Genomic DNA, 20,852 nt, shown 5'->3' with positions numbered 1-20,852 from the left:
GTAGTGAGGATATGATGTATTATTGAGAGAGAGAGAGAGAGAGAGAGAGAGAGAGAGAGAGAGAGAGAGAGAGCCAATTCTATGAAAGACAATGTATCTACTTATGGTAGTAGTAGTAGTAGTAGTAGTAGTAGTAGTAGTAGTAGTAGTAGTAGTAGTAGTAGTAGTAGTAGTAGTAGTAGTAGTAGTAGTAGTAGTAGTAGTAGTAGTAGTAGTAGTAGTAGTAGTAGTAGTAGTAGTAGTAGTAGTAGTAGTAGTAGTAGAGAGAGAGAGAGAGAGAGAGAGAGAGAGAGGGAGGTTTTGTTTAGGGTGCATCTTAGGTGTGTTCAACACCTCGAGAAGGCGAGTACTAGTAATAGTAGTGGTAGTAGTAGTAGTAGAGAGAGAGTAGTAGTAGTAGTAGTAGTAGTAGAGAGAGAGTAGTAGTAATAGTAGTGGTAGTAGTAGTAGTGTTCAACACCTCGAGAAGGCGAGTACTAGTAATAGTAGTGGTAGTAGTAGTAGTAGAGAGAGAGTAGTAGTAGTAGTAGTAGTAGTAGTAGTAGTAGTAGTAGTAGTAGTAGTAGTAGTAGTAGTAGTAGTGGTGGTGGTGGTGGTAGTGGTAGTAGTAGTAGAGAGAGAGAGTAGTAGTGGTAATAGTAGTAGAGAGAGAGAGTAGTAGTGGTAGTGGTAGTGGTAGTGGTAGTGGTAGTGGTAGTGGTAGTGGTAGTGGTAGTGGTAGTGAGAGAGGGAGATTTTGTTTAGGGTGCATCTTAGGTGTGTTCAACACCTCGAGAAGGCGAGTACTAGTAGTAGTAGTAGTAGTGGTAGTGGTAGTGGTAGTGGTAGTGGTAGTGGTAGTGGTAGTGGTAGTCGTAGTCGTAGTCGTAGTCGTAGTCGTAGTCGTAGTCGTAGTCGTAGTCGTAGTCGTAGTCGTAGTCGTAGTCGTAGTCGTAGTCGTAGTCGTAGTCGTAGTCGTAGTCGTAGTCGTAGTCGTAGTCGTAGTCGTAGTCGTAGTCGTAGTCGTAGTCGTAGTCGTAGTCGTAGTAGTAGTAGTAGTAGTAGTAGTAGTAGTAGTAGTAGTAGTAGTAGTAGTAGTAGTAGTAGTAGTAGTAGTAGTAGTAGTAGTAGTAGTAGTAGTAGTAGTAGTAGTAGTAGTAGTAGTAGTAGTAGTAGTAGTAGTAGAGAGAGAGAGAGAGAGAGAGAGAGAGAGAGACGTTTTGTTAAATGTGCACACAAAGAAAAAAAGGTGGCGAGGTCTGGTGCAATACCACGGGATGGGAAACAGACATAGGGTAGCTACTCCCTCATCCCCATGCATAGCATATTAGACTTTACATACTGTAGGCCTATCCTTAGATGGGTGGAGACTTTACATACATTAATTTTGTTGAGTTACAAGAGAAGAAATCCCTTCTCAAACAATTTAAGAAAGAAAAAAAGAATAATAGCAAAAACAAATTGTTTGTCGTAACGTAGACCAAATGGAAAACAATAAAGACCGTAAAGTTCAAGATCGTGAGGCGTATCTTAATCAGTGTGTCCCATGTCCTTGCTCTCAATGTAAGCTGGCAATTAGGCAAAAACGTCAATTATCTATAGAATAGGTACGATGCTTCAGTAAGTTTCAATCAGAGATCATTGATTAAAAGATCTTAGATTTTGAGCAAACGGTAAGAAAAGTATATATCAATCATGCATTGTATTCGCAAACTAATTGAATATCATATACAGATCAACCACTTGTTGGATCCACTTACAGAACAACCACTTCTTGAAAATCATGCATTGTAGTATTGGACCCACTTACAGATCAACCACTTGTTGGATCCCATGCATATTTTCAAGAATGTGGGTAGCTTACTGTGGGACCACATCACAGGAAAGAGAGACACTGCAGGGACATGAATGGATTTGAAGGAGGTAGGTAAGATGGAGGCGTTTGGCCATAGTTGAGTGTTGATGGTCACTTGCAGCTACCTCACACTCCCTGGGTTTTGTCCACTAAAGGAGAGCACATTGTGAAGCAAATTATCAAGTCTATCTGCACTCCGATGGGCATGATGTGTTCTCTCAGGTCCGCATTTTCTAAAGATGACCAATAATTAGGGCTAAAATCCCATGATTTTCATAAGATATATCAGGTTTGTACTATGAATGGATTGTAAGTGGCTTTGGTATTTTGCTATTTGGAGTGTAGTCGTTGTTCATAATGTGTCTTCATTTGTGGCAGTTTGTACTACTGATCGCAATCAAAAGTTGCCTTACTCCAAAAATACGCGGGGCGATTTACAAGTTGTCAACTTTAGTGCAATGGATCTCATAGAAGGAGATTAAGGTGTCCACTATTGAATATGCAAGGTAGGGAGTAGTGGAGATGGTGTGTCTCTTTGAGAAATACCTGCATACCAGCATGCTCACAATACAAATCCACCTTCTTGTACATCTTGTAGATGAAGTGAAGATTGATGGACTTGTCTATACGCGATGGATGTTCTTCTTGGAGTGCTTCATGAAAACCCTAAAAGGCTTTATGCAACAATGAGCTTGGCCATAGAAGGTAGCATGGCTAAAGGTTGGTTGGTGTCTGAGGCATTAGTGCATAGTTCAAAGTGGCTATCAACAGTGGATTCATACAACAGTATGCTATGGTCGCTAAAGGACAATGATAGACTGACTAGAGATGTGGTGGTTAGAAATGGGATAGAAAAAATAATGGATGCTACAATGGAGGAGAAAGTGAATCGCTTTTGTATGTTGCACCATGCCTCCATTGAGATGTGGCTTGCTAGGTACGAGCAAGTTAGGAAAGATTGGGAAGAAGCGCGATTTGAATTTCGACATAGTACATGCCATCAACCAATTTGATATCCCAAGGACATGGAGGAGATGCCGCAGTTTGATATCAACGTGATGGTTGCATGGAGTACAATGTCTCGCGAAGGGACAGAGGTCTCAACTGAGGAGTGGGAATTCTCGAGGGGATGTAGTCCAAAGGTGACAATGTGTTTAGGATTTGTCGTATCTACATTTTATATGAGACAACTAATGGATTGTTTCAATGTATAGTACAAAATATATAGTACGGCATGGTCCCGCAGACAACATTTTTGTGTGGAGCATATCGACAAAATGGGCTCCACAATAGATTATGGTATTATGGCAAAGTTTAAGCAAGAGAGTCGACGACGAGCAACGGATCCAAACACTATTATATATGAGATGGAGTATTTTGGAAACTTGTAAAGTATTATCATGGTGGATTACTGTAGCTTCTCCATGATCCTATTCGACGTGCAGGGGTTCAAAGTGGTACTTGAAGGAGTTAGAGCAACAGTTCGACGAGGTCCATTTGGATTTCTCAAAATAGATTCTGAAAAAAGACGTATTTGCACGACACGTTTGTATTGCCGTCCCATTGTGAACAAGTGTATGAACTCATGTTTTTTTAAATTTTATTACGACATGGTGCATGTCACAAAAGTTAAATCTCTCTTGTACATGATTTTGAACATGTAATTTTCTATCCAAACCCCCGACAACCTCGATGGTAGTATGTTATATCTTCAGCTCCCCGAAGTGCGAGAGTATATGATCAAAGAAATGTTTCTAGCATAGATGAGGACAATATGCAAATAGAGGGGTTGATATTGCAAGGGGTGGAGATTGCCTAAATCTTGGAGTACATAGAGGAGCCAGAATTGGGTAACAATGATGAAAATACAGGGGTCCAAGAATTCTTTGAGAACGAGGTGGACTCATCCTTTTGTGGTGACCTATCTATCGACCTTCTAGTATATACGGAGTTGTGTCAGGAGATTGACATGGGACCATAGGGTACTTCATACTTGGAGCATCCACCTACTCAATTCGTTGACAAATCACTTATAAGGGTATATAAGATATGTGTTTTTAAGTAAGATTATTTTTTAAAGATTTATATTACCATGCTTTGCTTGATTTATATTGATTATACTAACATCAATTTTTGTTTGTACAAGTGACCTTTGTGGATATTTAGATTAGCAGGATGAGTCAATGGATAAACAACGAGGAGCTACAGGAGATCTTCACACGTATGTCTCCAGATCAGATGGCTCGATTAAGAGATATGGCAGACCAAGAGCTATCTCCTTGGACACCATCATGTTGTTTCATTAAATCTACTTCAGTGTGCTCTGATGCTTCAATTTTCAGTAGATGGGGTCGATGCTCCAAACTTGGGTCAGATAGAGGGAGTAGTTCTGGGGGATGTTGCGGAGACATGGATGCACTGAGTCCACGGTCGACTCGGGATATAGGTGCTACTCCTCACTCTTGTGTAGGTTCGAGAGAGAGTGGCTCACGTGGTTATTGTGGAGGTACTGACGGAGTGTCTTCGTCTTGTCGTTCTGTTGGAGTTACATAACCTATGGGATTTGTCACACTTGTGGGGACGTCTACTCTAGTCAGTCTAGCTTTTACTCAACCGTCTACAGGTGGCATCCCTATGGGTGCTACTCCAAGAGATACTACCCCAGTAGGCATGCCAGATATACAAGGGTCTCCTGGATATGCCCAGGAGCGTAGTTGCAGGTGGGAGAGGACACATCTTAGGCATACCCCAGAGGGGTATGGATACCTTTTAGATGATAGGACAGGAGCCATCATCATGAATGATGAGGGAAGGAGGGTGATGGCTCGTATGAGAGAGTTGTGCCAATAAGCTTTTCGGCACAATGTCTTGGGTCATTGGAAAAACATACTAGAGGGGAGGAAGGACTACATAGTAGCATCCTTGCATGAGAAGTTTTCGTTACCTACCACAGTAGATAGGTTTTCCACAGGCTAGATGATGGAGTGCATGTGTGCGTACACATCACACAAACGATTGGATGCACGCAAGGCACTTAAGAGTGGGACCTCAAAGCTTGAGTTGCTAGATGAGGATAACTGGCACCGACTCAGGGAGGAGGCTACAGATTCTCCACGAATGTTGAAGATAGCAGTGTGAGGCAGTGAGGGCACGATTGGAGGTAGGAATGGTCTGTCATCTTGGGAGTAGCGGCCACAGGACTTATTTGGAGGACTTTGTAAGTTTTTCTTTTGTTCTGCTTACTTTTTTTCTTTTGCAATCGTATTTCTAACAGTTGTGTATTTTTTTCTTTGCAGCACTCCATTACAAACCACAATCCCACCGGCCTAGAGACTTGATATGCAGAGAGACACGGTCTCACTACATTGATCGACTAATTGTATAGACGTGATGGCCATGTAAGTCACTTATCTTTCTTATTTGTAGTTACTAATTTTAATTAAAATGCATTATTGTATGGTGGACTGATATGTAGTTGTTTCTCTTTTTGTAGAGTTCGTTCGATGCTCCTTTGTGGCGGGATGAGCTTTCAGATGGCGAGGATCTATAGCTCGCCCTTGGATCCGTGCAGCACACATGCTCTTATTTTTTGATCATGTGATTTATGTAGGCATTTTCTATGCACTATGTTATTATCATCCTTTGTATCTTGCCATGACTGTACCGTCACTTTCATTATGCGATCTTGTATTTATTTTATGTATCAGTCTTATGGATTCAAGTACACTTTGCCATCATTCAGATGAGCATTGTACACATTATTGAAACTCTTTTGTATGGCCCAAATAAAGTACATAAAGCAAACTGCCCTGCCACAAAAAAAAAATCCCTATTACCGACGCTGATAGTGACGCAAATAGCAACTGTTCTATGGCGCCGCTAATAACGACATTTTTTGCGACGACAGGGGCAAATTTATTTATGAACATTTTCATAGCTTTGAACGTCGATATAAGACATGTATCTTGTAGTGTATACTTAGCCTTTGTACTCGGTAAAGCAACTATAGGTTACCTTTTGCTGCTCCATGTAACGTTGCACTACCAAGGGAAAATATGAATCCACTAGTGGGTCTTTTGTCTGGCAGTCCAATCTGCATCTCTGTATCCAAACACCTATACATCCTTACTTGCCTCATAAAAAAGTCAATAATGTAAACTGGACTTCACACACTCAATACACATCTAATTGCATCCAAATGAGGCTTTCTAGGTGTTTTCATAAACTAACTAATAAGGCCTATACCATAGCTCAAGCTTGGGGAAGTTACTATATGTGTATCCTCTACATCATGTGCATTCAAGGCCTATTTATAAATATTCTTATCTATGAATTTTTCCTGAATAAAACATATCCCTTTTATATTCAATTTATAAATAACCCCTTTATATTACACCCTTTTTTATATAAAAAATGTATTTTAAAAATACCTTATTTTGAACCCACATGATGCACAGATATATTCATGAGTAGCTTACCCGAGAGCTCAAGTCTGGACATGTGATAGTTATGTAAAGCAGACTTTCTAGTATCCTCCTAAACATAGTAGGGTCTTTTATCTCATCCCCATTGTCAATATTCAACTTCACATTTTGCTCCAATGGTACTGAAAGAGGCTTACATGCTGTCATACCCTACTTGGATAACATATCCAAGAAATACTAACTTTGGCATAGCCATACACCATAATCACATTTGACCACCTCAATACCAAGAAAGTATCTTAGCTCACCCAAAATCTTCATCTGAAACTTCTTCTTCAAAAAGTCATTAAATTTAGTAATCCCATTGTCACTATCACCATAATAATCAACTCATCTACATAGATGACTATGATGAGTAAATCTACATCTCCCTTTCTCACATAAGGTGAGCAATCAACATTAGAAATATAACATCCAATATTGACAAGATACTCTTTGATCTTGTCAGACCATGCTTTCGATGCTTGCTTCAACCCATAAAGTGCCTTCTTTAACCTGTACACATATGTGGAATGCTCTAAATCCCCATAACATACTAGTTGCTCCATATATACCTCTTCTTGCAATTCACACTCCAACCTTTGTGGCTTTGCTGCCAAAGCAATCATGCTTCTAACATTTGCCATCCTAGCAACTAGATTGAATGCCTCTTCATAATCTATGCCATATATTTGAGCATAGATTTTTGTAACCAACCTAGCCTTATACCTGCTAACCAAACCATCTACATTAGGCTTGATTTTGTGAACCCACTTATAGCCAATAGCTTTATTGCCCTTAGGCAAGGGTACCAAATCCCAAGACTTATTGGCCTCCAATACAACCATATCCTCATCCATTGCTACATCCCAATAAGCATAACCAATAGCATCATCAAAACAATTAGGCTCAACATCCTCAACTACCTTGAGTCTGCACATATCCTTTGGAAACCAACTATGCCTTATAGTACTCAATAGATATGTATATAGTATAGTAATGTACAAACTTAAGGTAGTTGAGGATCTGTTGAGTACTCAATATATATGTATAGTAATGTACATATCCATTTGCAACCAATAGATTTTTTTCCTTCAATTAAGAGAACCAACTCCCATGTGTCACTATCCATAAATGCAACCATTTCTTTATCTGTAGCACTATTCCAATACTCATTACCTAGTGTGTCCTCAAAATAGGTTGGATTTCTCACTCTACTTGACCTACGTGGACCTAGATCACTACCAGATCCTTTAGCATCCTCTTGTGACTTCTACACACCAAGTGTTTTAATAGATCAAATCCCAAAATCCTCATCCCTCAAGCTCTCCTCAGAGCCATGAGAGAAACTTGATGATACATTTCTTCCAATCCTACTTTCGCTATAGGCTCAAAAGCCAGTAGGGAAGAATAATCCCTACTGATCAACAGGACATACTGGATAGGAGGAGGAGCCTAAGGCGCCATTCAGATGGAAAACACACACATCACAAACATAAACAATCACAAAGAATGCCTGTAAAAAAACCAAATATCTATAAAAAAGAAATTGATCAAAATAAGTACACACACATAGACGTAACTAACCAATTGACCACCCCAAACAACCCACATCCTAGAAAAAATTCAGTATGACCCCGTATCAGGCAAAAAAGAAAAAAAACTACAAACCGCACCCATAATTGTAGCACATAAGAAAACTATAATACCATAAAAACCTAATCAGGACCGGACCATAACTTTGACCAACAATTTCAACTAAGAGGACTTTACGTGCCCATCCCACGAAGCGCATTTATTAAAAGGGGAAAAAAAGTGCACTGAGGAGAAATGGTTTTAATGAAGGGTTCATTTCAAGAAATTATTAACAATGGGTGATATTTTATTAAGTTATAAATCTTAATAAAAAATGGTGGTTCCTTCTTAAAATTTTAATTACAATTTATTAAGGTGAAGCGGTGCTTTAACGAAACCCGGACTGCGATTCCCAGACTGGGGTCTCTAAATGCAAATTCATTAATTAGCATGTTTCCACAAAGTGAGCAATATCCTTATACATACCTTGCCACCAATATCTTTCTTTGATCTTTACAAAAGTACCCCAAACACCTCTATGACCATCCCATAAGGGTTTAATGAAATTCTTGCATAACATTTACTTATGAAGCTCTGTCACCAAAAACTCGCAATGGCATACCATGTTTCTTTTTAGCATCTTTCCATAAGTATCCATCTTTTAAGAAAAACCCATAGGCTTTCCTCTTAATCTTTTTAAACTCCTCATCTTACCATTCATCTCTCTTTGTTAATGTACTAAGGTATTGACCAATTCTTAGCCACTCTCCTGCATATTTGTCTTCCAGAAACACTTCTACACAAGATGCAAAACATCTAAAGTGTCTTCTCTTTGTTGTCCAAGATTTTGTTAATACTATAGCAACACCTTGCATTGCTAAATTCACTCTTGCAACATCATTTTCAGCTGCAAGAAAGTCATCTTCCTCCTCCTCATCCATCATCCCACTTTCAAATATGGTTCAAGATTTAGCCACATGGTCAAATATTTATTACTTATTTGAAAATGGGACATGGAAAACTCCCAAACTCTCTAATATGGTGTTTTAGTCGGTGTGGCATTAAACCTTGTTGTCTCCACCAGCAGGTCACCCCAAGCCTACATGACTACATGCCTAAGCACATTGAATCCCACTCCTATCTCTACGATCCCCTTACTTATGTGCCTCCTAATGCTATCACCGGTAGTATTGCGTGTATCTCTGTGCCCTCCCAGAAAGCATTTACATGCAAGAATTTAGGCATAGAGTTCAATGTTAGGCTAGGTATCTGAGTGGCTACATCATATTCATGCAAGTCGGTTGCTCTCGACTTATTAGATCCCTCTACCCAGTGCTTTAACTCTTGCCATAATGAGGGACTTTGCCTAAGCAGATCCCCCATCGCCAAGTTATAGGGGCCAATATCAATGTTGTAAGTAAACTGCTAGCCCCACTTGCCTTTTGTCATGCCCTACACTCTTTTGCCAGCAAATCTCAAGTAGTTTTCCTACCTATGGCTTCTAGGCCTTGTCTTCGTGGTACTGCATGAGGTGAAAATGCATCTCTTGATTCCATGCGTATCGGTGAGACATATGTGCTCACACTGGAGAGTTAATCAATATTGTCTTCTAGTATGGACTTGGCATCCTTTAGATGCTCTTGGGCTTCTCTCACCCACTTCTTAACCTTGTCAACCACTTCTAATTAGTTCCTTGGATTGGGATATTCTTTAATCTTGGCACTCCCCTTCTTTGTTGTCTTGGGTGCTGAAGTCTCAGCCTCTGCATCTATGACTCGCTTCCCTCTCGTTACCCGAGTTGCACTATCCGTTTTTAGTGTTATTTTGGCATTAGCTCTCTTTTTCTTCCTTCGGCAAGTCTTCTTTCCCATTGAGGCTACATCTAAATTGCTAGGTCCTGGCAATTAAATGCCAACCTGCTTTGTTTGTGCTTGGTCATGACATTCAATGAGATGGGAGTGGCCTCACCATCAAGTGTTTGGACTCCAAATAATCCCAAAGGTATGGATACATGATAGCCAAGCTAATGGATAGTTTTTGTTGAGGGCATTCCACATACAAATGAGTGATTCCACACTCATGGCATCTCAAGTCAGCCTTTTATTGATTGGCTTACTCTCATTCAGGGCATCAAGATGTGATGTACCCGAGATGGACACAAGTCTAGCATGCGATTGGTTCGTGGTTTTGTCCTCTTGGGCCTCTACCCCTTCCGCGACCTAATGCCATCACCGGTACTAGTCTAAAATCCATCAGAATGGGGTTGCCCTCTTCATCATAAGAGACGTAAGGATTTACATATGTGTCATCCTCGTTCAGCCTCTCTACATAGTGTATTGAAGCGTTGCTTGATGGGTGGGTCACAAATGGTCCAAGTGGTCTAGGTATGCCTATGGGGTTAACATCCACCATCATGGAGATAGTTGGCTTGGCAATCATTACGCACCAGCAAAGCTAATGAAGTTCCCCTTCCGAAGTGTGGCGGTCTATTTCCCAAGTACTATGGTTGGGCATTAGGAGAAATATGGACTCTCTTTTTTCCCCCTTAAGAAGTGAATAAACAAATATAAGTCTAACCAACAAGAGATCTGGGATTTGAGATTCGTGTAACATGAATATTCTAGCCATATCCTGGCCTAAATTTTCCCTCAACAATAAAATAATGGAAAATGTGGAGAATAAAATGCTGACACTTCTTGGAAGTTTGTGACTTGAATTTTCATTTTCTTATTTTTTTATGTTTGACTTTTCATTTTTTCCCTTTTCAGTTTCCCCCTCTTTCTTAGGCTGAACTCAAATTTATCATAGCTCTTTCCTCACTTCTTCTTTCCTGATGAAATCTTACAACCTCATTGTCACTTGCCCTATCTGTAACCCTATGAAATTTCATTTCCTCTTCACAAACATAGAGTGAGTTTCACATGTTTTATGAGAGCAAAGCCTGTTCTACCAAATCCCTAAGATTTTCATCACAAAACTTTATAGGTATATTGTTCCCTTCCATGGATGTTCTATCACTACAAGATAAAGGCATTATACCGACGTTAAAAGTGACAAAAATATAAATAAAGAAAATTTCCCCCGTTGTCGCAAAAAGCGTCGTTATTGGCAATGCCATACAACAGTCGGTATTAGCGTCATTATCAATGTCGCTATTTGTGTCGGTATGATACCAATACAAATAGGGACATTGATAACGACGCTTTGCAATGTTAATAACGATGCCAATACTGATGCGTATAGTAAATATGTGACGCTAATAGCGATGGTAATAGGGGAAAAAAATTTTGTGGCAAGGCAGTATAGTTTCTACACTATGTACAATGCTCGTGTAAATAAAGACAAAGTGTACTTAAATCATAACACTGACACATGAAATAAATACATGATCGCATAATGAAAGCGATCAGTACAATCATGGCAAGATATCACTACTACATAGAAAATGTCTACACATATCACGTGACCAAAAAAGAAGGGTGTGTGAGCTCCAGGGATCCAAAGGCGAGCTATAGATCATCGCCATTCGAAAGCTCATCCCACTGTAGAGCATCGAACGGACTCTGCAAAAAGGAAACAACTACACATCACTCCACCATACAAAAATGCATTCTAATTATACATGGTAACTACGGACAAGAAAAATGAGTGACTTACAGGGTCGCGGCGTCCATTCAATCGGTTGATCAATGCATTGATACCGTGCCTCTTTGCATATCGAGTCTCAAGGGCGATCGGATCGCAATTTGTAATGGAGTATTGCAAAGGAAACAAAATACTAATTGTTAGAAACACGATTGTTAGTACAAAGGATATTGCAAAAAAATAAGCAAGCAGAACAAAAGAAAAACTTACAAAGTCCTCCAGATATGTCCTGTGGCCACCACTCCCAAGATGATGGACCACTCTGGCCTCTAGTCGTGCCCTCGCCGCCTCACACTACTGACTCCAACGTCTTGGATAATCTATAGCCTCCTCCCTCAGTCGGCACCAGTCATCCACGTCTAGCCACTTGGGCTTTGCAACCCCACTCTTGAGTGCCTTGTGTGCGTCCGATCATCTGTGTGACATATATACGCGCATGCACTCCATCATCCAGCCCATAGAAAACCTATCTGTTGTGGCTGGTACCGGAAAATCCTCATGCAAGGATGCTACTATGTAGTCCTTGCTCTCCTCCAGTATGTTTTTCCAATGATCCAAGACATTGTACTGAAAAACTTATTGGCACAACTCTCTCATGTGAGCCATCACCCTCCTCCCCTCATCATTCATGATGATGGCTCCTGACCTATCATCTACAAGGTAGCCATATCCCTCTGGGGTATGCCTAAAATGGGTCCTCTCCCACCTGTGATCATGCTTCTGGGAATATCCAGGAGACCCCTGTACATCTCGTGTACCGACTGGGGTAGTATCTATCGGAGTAGCACCCATAGGGGTGCCACCTGCGAATGGCTAAGCAAAAGCCGGAGTGACTGGAGTAGATGTCCCCACAGGTGTCACAAATCTTAGAGGTGACACAACTCCAACAGAATGACGAGATGGAGACACCGCGTCCGTGTCTCCACAACAACCACATGAGCCACTCTCTCTGGAACCACTATGAGAGCGAGGAGTAGCACTTATATCCCGAGCCGACTTCCGGCTCACTACATCCGTATCTCTGCAATATCCTCCTGATCCTGAAGCACTCCCTCCATCTGGCCCAAGTCTGGAGTGTCGACCTCGTCTGCTCGAAGCTGAAGCATCTAATCACACCAAAGTAGATCTAACATAGCGGCCTGACGATGTCTGAGATAGCTCTTGGTCTGCCATGTCTCTCAATCTTGCCATCATCTAATCTGGAGACATGAGTGTGAAGATATCCTGCAACTCCTCATCGCTCATCCCTCGACTCATCTTGATGATCTAAGAATCCACGAAGGTCACCTGCATAAACGAAAAATGATGTTAGCATAATCAATTTAAATCATACAAAGCACGGTGATATAAATCTTTAAAAAAAAATCTTACTTAAAATGCATACCTTATGTACCCTTATAAGCGATTAGTCAACGAATTGAGTAAGTGGATGCTCCAAGTATGAAGTATCCTATAGTCCCATGTCAATCTCCTAACACAACTCGGCATAAACTGGAAGGTCGATAGACATGTCACCACAAAAGGATGAGTCCACCTTGTTCTCAAAGAATTCTCGGACTCCTATATTTCCATCATTGTTACCCGATGCTGGGTCCTCTACATGCTCCAAGCTTTCGGTGGCCTCCACCCCTTGCAATATCGACCCCTCTATTTGCATATTGCCCTCATCTATGAGTGTGTTTAGTTGCTAGAAATACATAAAATTATGATTAATTTGGTTTATGTACAACATATAGGTTGATAATAATTTAAGTTTAAGGAGACTAGTAGCACGAGGAAACTCGGTGCTAGCCTCTAGCAATGCAGCAATAACGAGTAGATCCGAAATCATTAAAGGATTGTTTTGCACACCACGTGGTTAATCTCTAATCATAAAATGGTTTCTCATAATGTTCATACGCTTCTGCATTTTGCATGCCACATGGTGCAAAACCTAGATGTATAGCACTTGATTGATTAAATAAATGACCAATGTGGAGTGTGTGAGGATTCCTAGGCTGTAGGATAGATAAGCAGTTCCTTGGGATAAGTTTGGTGAGGAAATATCAATTCCTAGATCATTCAATATATAAAAGAGTGAAGCTTGTATGTTTGTTCTTTTTTTTTGGAGCTGCGCATCAAGGGGCCAATCCCCGAGATGTAGGAGAGTGCAGTGAGGCCATGGTGTTTCAGCCAAGAGGTTGCCTCCTATGTATGTGATTCGTGGTATATTACACTAATATGTATGGGATCTCCTTGTGAGGAGTAGGAAAAGTCAAACGTTGGACTGTGTCCTATTACAAATGCAAGATCGATGTTAGAGTTTAGTATAGCATGTCCCTTAGACGCGCTTGGCCATGAGGCCATGTGGGGTGTCTTGTGTGTCTTAGATGACTAGCTAGTGCTAGAGAGCCAATGTCGGGCCTGTTTTTGGTCTTGACATTGAGTGTCTGAAATCTCAAGTATATAATGCTCAAAAGCGAGTAGATAAGGGTAAGGTATCAATGGCTTCGAAGAGCATAGTTGGATTAGAAGAACTTTCTAGCCACATAATCACTCGAAAAAATGTGTCAAGCCTACACTAGCTCAACCTACAAGAGTTCCATGTTCTAAATGGAAAGCTCTGTAGCATCAAGTTGTGGAATGGTTTGCTATGGCTCTTGTGGCAATGTCAGATCTAGTTTCCATCCGATTGAAATTCTCACTGTGGTGTAGTAGCAACTAGATGGGATTGATTTTGATGGATATTGCCAACCTGTCAAATATGGGAGGTGACATTTTGGCTCAAGAACCAACTGTAAAGATGTTCATTCTTCTCTTGATCTTGTTAGCTTGACCAGCTAGCATTGATAGATATGGAGGATGATGTAGACACTATGGCTTTATTAGCATCTGATGTGGCCGAAATCTTATGGCTAGAAAGGGTGTTTGAGGCCTAGGTGTAGAAGGTGACTTGAGTGATTGAGAATGAGCTAGCTAAAAACCAATTTAGTAACAATTAGTACCAAGCTTGATGTAGAATTTGGGAGTAGTTGATTGCCTCACTCAAAGAAATCTAGATGCATGGCAATGGGGACATGAAGGGACTCAAAGAAATCTAGATGCATGGAAATGGGGACATGAAGGGATTAGATCCACATTTTAATCAACATCATATTCCACTAAATCCAAAGGTCGTTCCAATCTAGATGTAGAGGTATCAAATGAGTCCACACATGGCAAAGTTGCCGAAGAAAGGGTTTGTCTGGTTGCTTTTAGGTGGGACTCATTGCTCCAATTGATTGGGTTGAGTGGATTAATCCAATTGTGATTGTGCCTAAAAGTAATAATAAACTTTGGATCTATGTGGACTATTAGAAGCTAAATGATAAAAAATTTCCAACTCCCTTCTCTGTCCACTTGGATGGCATTTTGGATGAACTAGCGGTTTATGAGATGTATTTCTTCCTTGATTTTAGTAGGTATGATTAGGTTCAAGTGGCCCTAGAGAACTAGTTGAAAGAAGATTTCATTATCACTTGGGGAGTGTTTTTATGCATAAAATTGTGGTTTAGCCTCAAGAATGGACCAAACTCTTTCCAATAAGATATGCAAGTGATATTTGGGCCATAGCTTACTAATTTCTTATAGAAGATATTTGAGCCATATCTAACTAATTTCTTGCATTTATTTTTGGATGAATTTTGTATATTTGGTCAAGTCATACTTCATTTGCATAATCTTCAATTGTATTTGGCCCAATGTTACAAGTCATCTTGAGCTTGAATGCAATGAAAAGTGTATTTGCTACTCATAGCGAGATGCTACTTGGCCACATCATTTTCTAGGATAGCATCATGGTGGATCCATAGAAAGTGGCTACCATTATGCAAGTGGAGATTCCCTCATCTTTGACTTCATTTTTTGGGGTAGGTTAGGTGGCATGGCTGATAGTTGTTATTTTTGGTGCATGTTGCAATTTCCCTCAATTAATTAACACATATTCCAAAAATAGAATTCTAGGGGGACACTGAGTTTGACTTGGCTTTTTGGCAGCTCCGCCCTATACTCTCCAAAGCTCCTATATTTATTGCACTAGATTTGAATAAGTAATTTCATGTGTTTTTGGATGCCTAAAGCAATGTTATTTGTAGTGTCTTGATGCAAAAAGATTGTAATGATGACTTGTCATCAACTAGGAATGTTTGGTAATGGTTGGCTTAGTTAAGAGGTTTCAATGCTACCTACTTGGTTCAGTTTCAAGTGGTCCCCATTAATTAGACATGTCTTTGTTGATTTTTTATCTTGTTTGAATAATGTCAAACACCTAGGTGGAGTGCGCATAACCTTATCGTTCGACTGATGAATGTTAGTCAAAAGGACAAGGAGGACATTACAGATTACGTTAGCCATGTGCGGAGTCGCTTTAAGAGAATCCCATCTACTATAGAGTGACCTACTGAGTGAGAGGTCTCTACTATATTCATAAGCATAATTAGGAGTGAAGAGCTCTACAAGGCCTTGGTAGGTAACTCAAACCTGCAAAGGGACATTCTAGCTAGGGTCTTTGAAGAAGCCATATACCTACTCAAGGAGAGAAGATCGAGAGCCACAAGCCAAGATAGTGCAGCCTCTAGAGCTTCAAAGAGAACTACCACCACTAGCAAGAGATCTAGTCAGAGTAAGCTCCCAAGAGAAAGGGAAGAGTGTTGACTCGAGCCAAGAATTGGCAGACATGAAGCTAGAGCTAGCCAAGCTCTAGGAAATTATTAGAAGACATGCGCAACCTCACATACAATGTATCCATTGAGGATGGAACCACCTCTCGACTAAGTGCATGGATCCTAGATCCAAACCTTATGCCAACTACCGTAGATTTGGTCATGATGCTATGTGTGATTGCGGAGGCGATTATCATATCCATAGCTTTATAACTAGCCACACTACTTGGGGAATAAATCATCGCAATTCAAAAGAAGAGCTCCATTATCTCTCCTAGTGCCTAATAATGCTAAGCTAGTTATCCCTAGAATGGACATCAATCCTATAGGCATACCTAGACCAGCTGGACCCTTTATGACCCATCCAACAAGTGATGCTCCAATACATTATGTAGAGGAGCCTAATAAGGATGAGACATATGTAAACCTTACGTCTCATATAATGATGAGGGAAATCCCATCTTAATGGAATTTAGACCAGTATCAATGATGGCATTAGGTTGGGGAAGGGGTAGAGGCCTAGGAAGGCAAAGCTAAGATCCAATCTCATATTGGACTTGCAGCCACCCAAGGGCATACCTCATCTCGCTGCCTCAAACGAGAACAAGCTAACCAAGAAAAGGCCGACCTGAGATGTTCCAAGTGTAGAATCACTCACTTATATGCCGAATGTCCTAGGTAAAAATCGTCTACTAGCTTAGTCATCGTACCGTTGGGGTTGTTTGGAGTTGAAACACTTGATGGTGCGGCCATTCCCATCTCTTTGAATGTCATGACTAGAGCACAAAACAAAGCAGGCCAGTATTTCATTGCCAAGATCTGGCAATATAGATGCAACCTCAATAGGAAAGAAGACTCACCAAAGGAAGAAAAAGAGGGATGATGCCAAAGTGATGCTAAAAATGAATAGTGTGACCATACTAACGAGAAGGAAGCAAGTGGTAGATGTAGAGGCTAAGACTTTAGCATCTAAAACAATGGAGAAGGGGAGTCCTAAGGTTGGAGAATATCATGATCCAAAGTGCCAATCAGAAATAGTTGACAAGGTTAAGAAGTGGGTGAGAGAAACCCAAGAGCATCTAAAGGATGTCGAGCCCATCCTAGAAGATGAGACCAACAATTTCTCTAGTCTAAGTATGCCTATCTCACCGACACACATAAAATCAAGAGATGTATCCACACCTCATGTAGAACCACAAAGACAAGGCTTAGGCGCCGGGGGTGTAGACAGAGGAGCGGGAGTCAGTGTGCTTACTCATGCAGTTCTGTAGGCTTGGGCTAAGCCACCAATATTTAGAGACTGCAATGTTTAATGTCATGCTGGTTAATGGTGTGAAAATTAAGCCATTCAGAGTATTGAAGGACTGACCCCTATGAAGATGGTAGGTATCTAGTTCTTGGTGAACTTCACTATTATGAAGGGATTAGACTACGATATCTTGCTAGGCCACCATGGATGAGGAACACACGAGTAATTAAAGACTAGGGTAACAACTTCATATTCCTAGGTAACAGATCTGATGCAGTAAGAGTTGAGATGGATACCATCTCATCTATCTTGAAAGGAGACACCCAAGCCAAGAATTCATGTAGAGCATTGAAAAAGTACATTCCTTGCCCTGAAGGAAAGTAGGATTGGATGCATGTACTAGCCACCATCGACTTTCCATTTTCAAATGAGGAAGAAGATTATAAGTAGGCTACAAGAATAGTCAATGAGTCCCATAAGGCCACTGCACCTCAAATGCCAAGGGGTAAGACCCTACCATATGCATGCCACTCTGTATGATGGCCAAAAACCCTAGCATACAACAAATACCCACCTCTTTCCATATTCCATCTAACATACTTGAGCTCCAAGGGATTCTTGAGTATCTAACAAGGGAGCTAGCTAGTCACCTAACTACTAATCTTAAGCTACTCTAAGATCTTATGGATGAACCAAAATGGCAATGGACTAAAGTGCATGACCTAAACCTTATGTACAATTGGGCACTAGTCACGGATTACAAAAGAGTTGAGAATAGAGACCTAGATGACGATGAGCAGTCAAAAATGTAGCAATTCAGACAACAACAAGTAAGAGAACTACTATTCCTCTAATGAAAGTAGTGAAGATGAGACCGAGACAATAGAGTACGACACTAAGATTGAGTGATCAAACAAATAAAAGTATACTCCAAGCCATAGAGAGCCAATGCATTTAGAATTGAAAGAGGAGTCTTCAAAATTTAATGTGACCGCACTTTGGATGGATCAATTAGGTGTGATAGACTATGAACAAGTAGTGCTAGTCTAGGCAAGTGTCGCACCTTTCTTTAGGACAGAGTCAACCTTAGAGAGCTGTGACCACCAAGGGAAACTCCATCCTCTAGTGAGGGTTGTGAGTTCAACTCAGAATTAGGAGTAAGCTCTAAAAGTGATTGAGAGATATCTCGACAATTTAATGTGTGCCATATTCAAAGACATGCTTGGGCGACAACTAGAAGTATTTGTTGACGATATATGTGTGCAGTCTAGCTGGAAAGAACACCTAGATAAGCTTCGCGTAGTCTTAGTAATGATGTAGGCTCTATAGTCTCTCTTTGAACCCCCTAAAGTGCCAATTCTAGGTGAAACACTGATGTATCTTAGGGCACTAGTATCTAAGAGTGGCATTGCCAGTGACTCCTCCAAGATTAGGATTATTGTCGACTTGCCACCACCAACCAATTATAAGGGAGTTTAGTGCTTCCTAGGACACAAAGGGTACTATCGACGCTTTGTTCTGAACTATGCATTGATTGCCAAACTACTCTACAGGTTGCTAATTGTATTTGAATGGACCGAGGAGTGTCAATGTGCTTATGAGAAATGGAAAAATCCGCTGACTACCATACTAATTTTACGAGCCCCAGACTGGAGCATAATATTCCATGTGCATATTGATGCGTCAAAGTTTGCCATTGGAGCCATTTTGTGCAAGCCTGTCGAATATAACCTTGACTAGTCGATGAGCTTTACTAGCAGAAAACTCACAGATACAGAGATAAACTACTCCACAATGGAGAGGGAGTGTTTGGCCATGGTATTTTGCTGTAAAGAAATTTTGGCATTATCTTTGGCTATGCCCTTTATCTTCTTTGTTGACCATCAAGCCTTGCTTTATCTTGTCAACATTGGATGCATGGCTAGATGGTTACTTCTACTTTTAGAGTTTGACTTTTTTGTGGTATTATGCAAAGAAAAGTAACATTAGATGGTTGATCACATGTCTTGCATACCCACAAGGGAGGCCGTTGGGTGGATAGGGCATTATAGATGACCTACCCGATACACAACTTTTTAGCATGTCCAGTGAAAAGAATTTTTTTAGAACTGATTTGATGCCTTATTGGGCCGATAACATAGTCCAAATGTCCTAGAGCATAGACTACTAGAGAGACCTATTGAGAAGGCTAGGTGAAAGCATCTTATCCTTAAGATTCAACCCTATCAATTGATCATCAGCCAACTCTATAGGTTAGGAAAATATGTCTTGTTATTGCGAAGATGTGTATGTGAGCATGAAATGCATGATGTGCTGATTGAAGCACATGATGGAATTGCTAGAAGACATGTTGGTACCTAAAACAGGCCCAACACTAGCCTCTACTACTCACCTCAAACCACCCCACACGGCCTCGCGGCCATGATCTTCTAAGAACTTTGTGTATGTACGATTTTTAGTCAATGGATATTCATCCCCATACTCCTCAAAGAGAGTCTCTAAACATATTGGTGCTACACATCGTGTAGGCACATATAAAGGGAGCGCCCTTGGACTGATCACCGTGGCTCCATTAGGACTCTCCTACACCTTGGGAATTGGCCCCAAGATGCTCCATGAACACATAGAATGCATTCAAAATAGGCTCCACTCTTTGATTAATCGATGCAAGAGATAATGAATAACCCTCACTGAATATCCCCCAAAAGAATAGAATGTCTAACCCTATAGCTTGGGGTACCTCACACTCCATGTAGGTCATCGCTCATACAAACATGTGCTATGCATCTAGGATATGATACCATATGGTGCATGCAATGCAATTTTGTATGACTACCATGCTCAAACAAATTTATTCATTAGCAATCAACATCGTGCAAGTGCGAAGACGGTTCTTTTCATGCTTTTCTCCTAATATGCAATTGCTACGTTGCTTAGGGCTAGTATCGAGCTTTCTTGTGCTACTAGACCCTTTTAATTTTAGATAACAAAGAACTCTATATAACATACATACTAAAACATTAGAAATCAATGTACTTTAAACTCTTATCAACCCCTTCTCCCTATTGTAGGGTTGAACTAAGGTAAAGCACATTGAATTCTAAGTGCAAAGACAGTTCTTTTCATGTTTTTCTCCTAATATGCAATTGCTATGTTGCTTAGGGCTAGTATCGAACTTTCTTGTGCTACTAGACCCTTTTAATTTTAGACAACGATGAACCCTATATAACATGCATAATAAAACATTACAATTCAATGTATTTTAAACATTAGAATTCAACGTGTTTTTCATGTATTTTTCTTTTATAAAAAACAATAAAATCCACTCTATTATTTTTCGGATGTAAAAACCTATTTTTTTCATTTTTTATATTTTTTTCTATTTATTTATAGAAAAGTACTAATAT

Source organism: Lygodium microphyllum, chromosome 4 (genome assembly GCF_053477565.2).
Source record: "Lygodium microphyllum isolate KBCC chromosome 4, Lygodium_microphyllum_v1.1.10, whole genome shotgun sequence".
Classification (NCBI taxonomy): domain Eukaryota; kingdom Viridiplantae; phylum Streptophyta; class Polypodiopsida; order Schizaeales; family Lygodiaceae; genus Lygodium; species Lygodium microphyllum.
The sequence above is the reverse complement of the archived record's forward strand: the minus strand, read 5'-3'. Positions refer to the sequence as shown.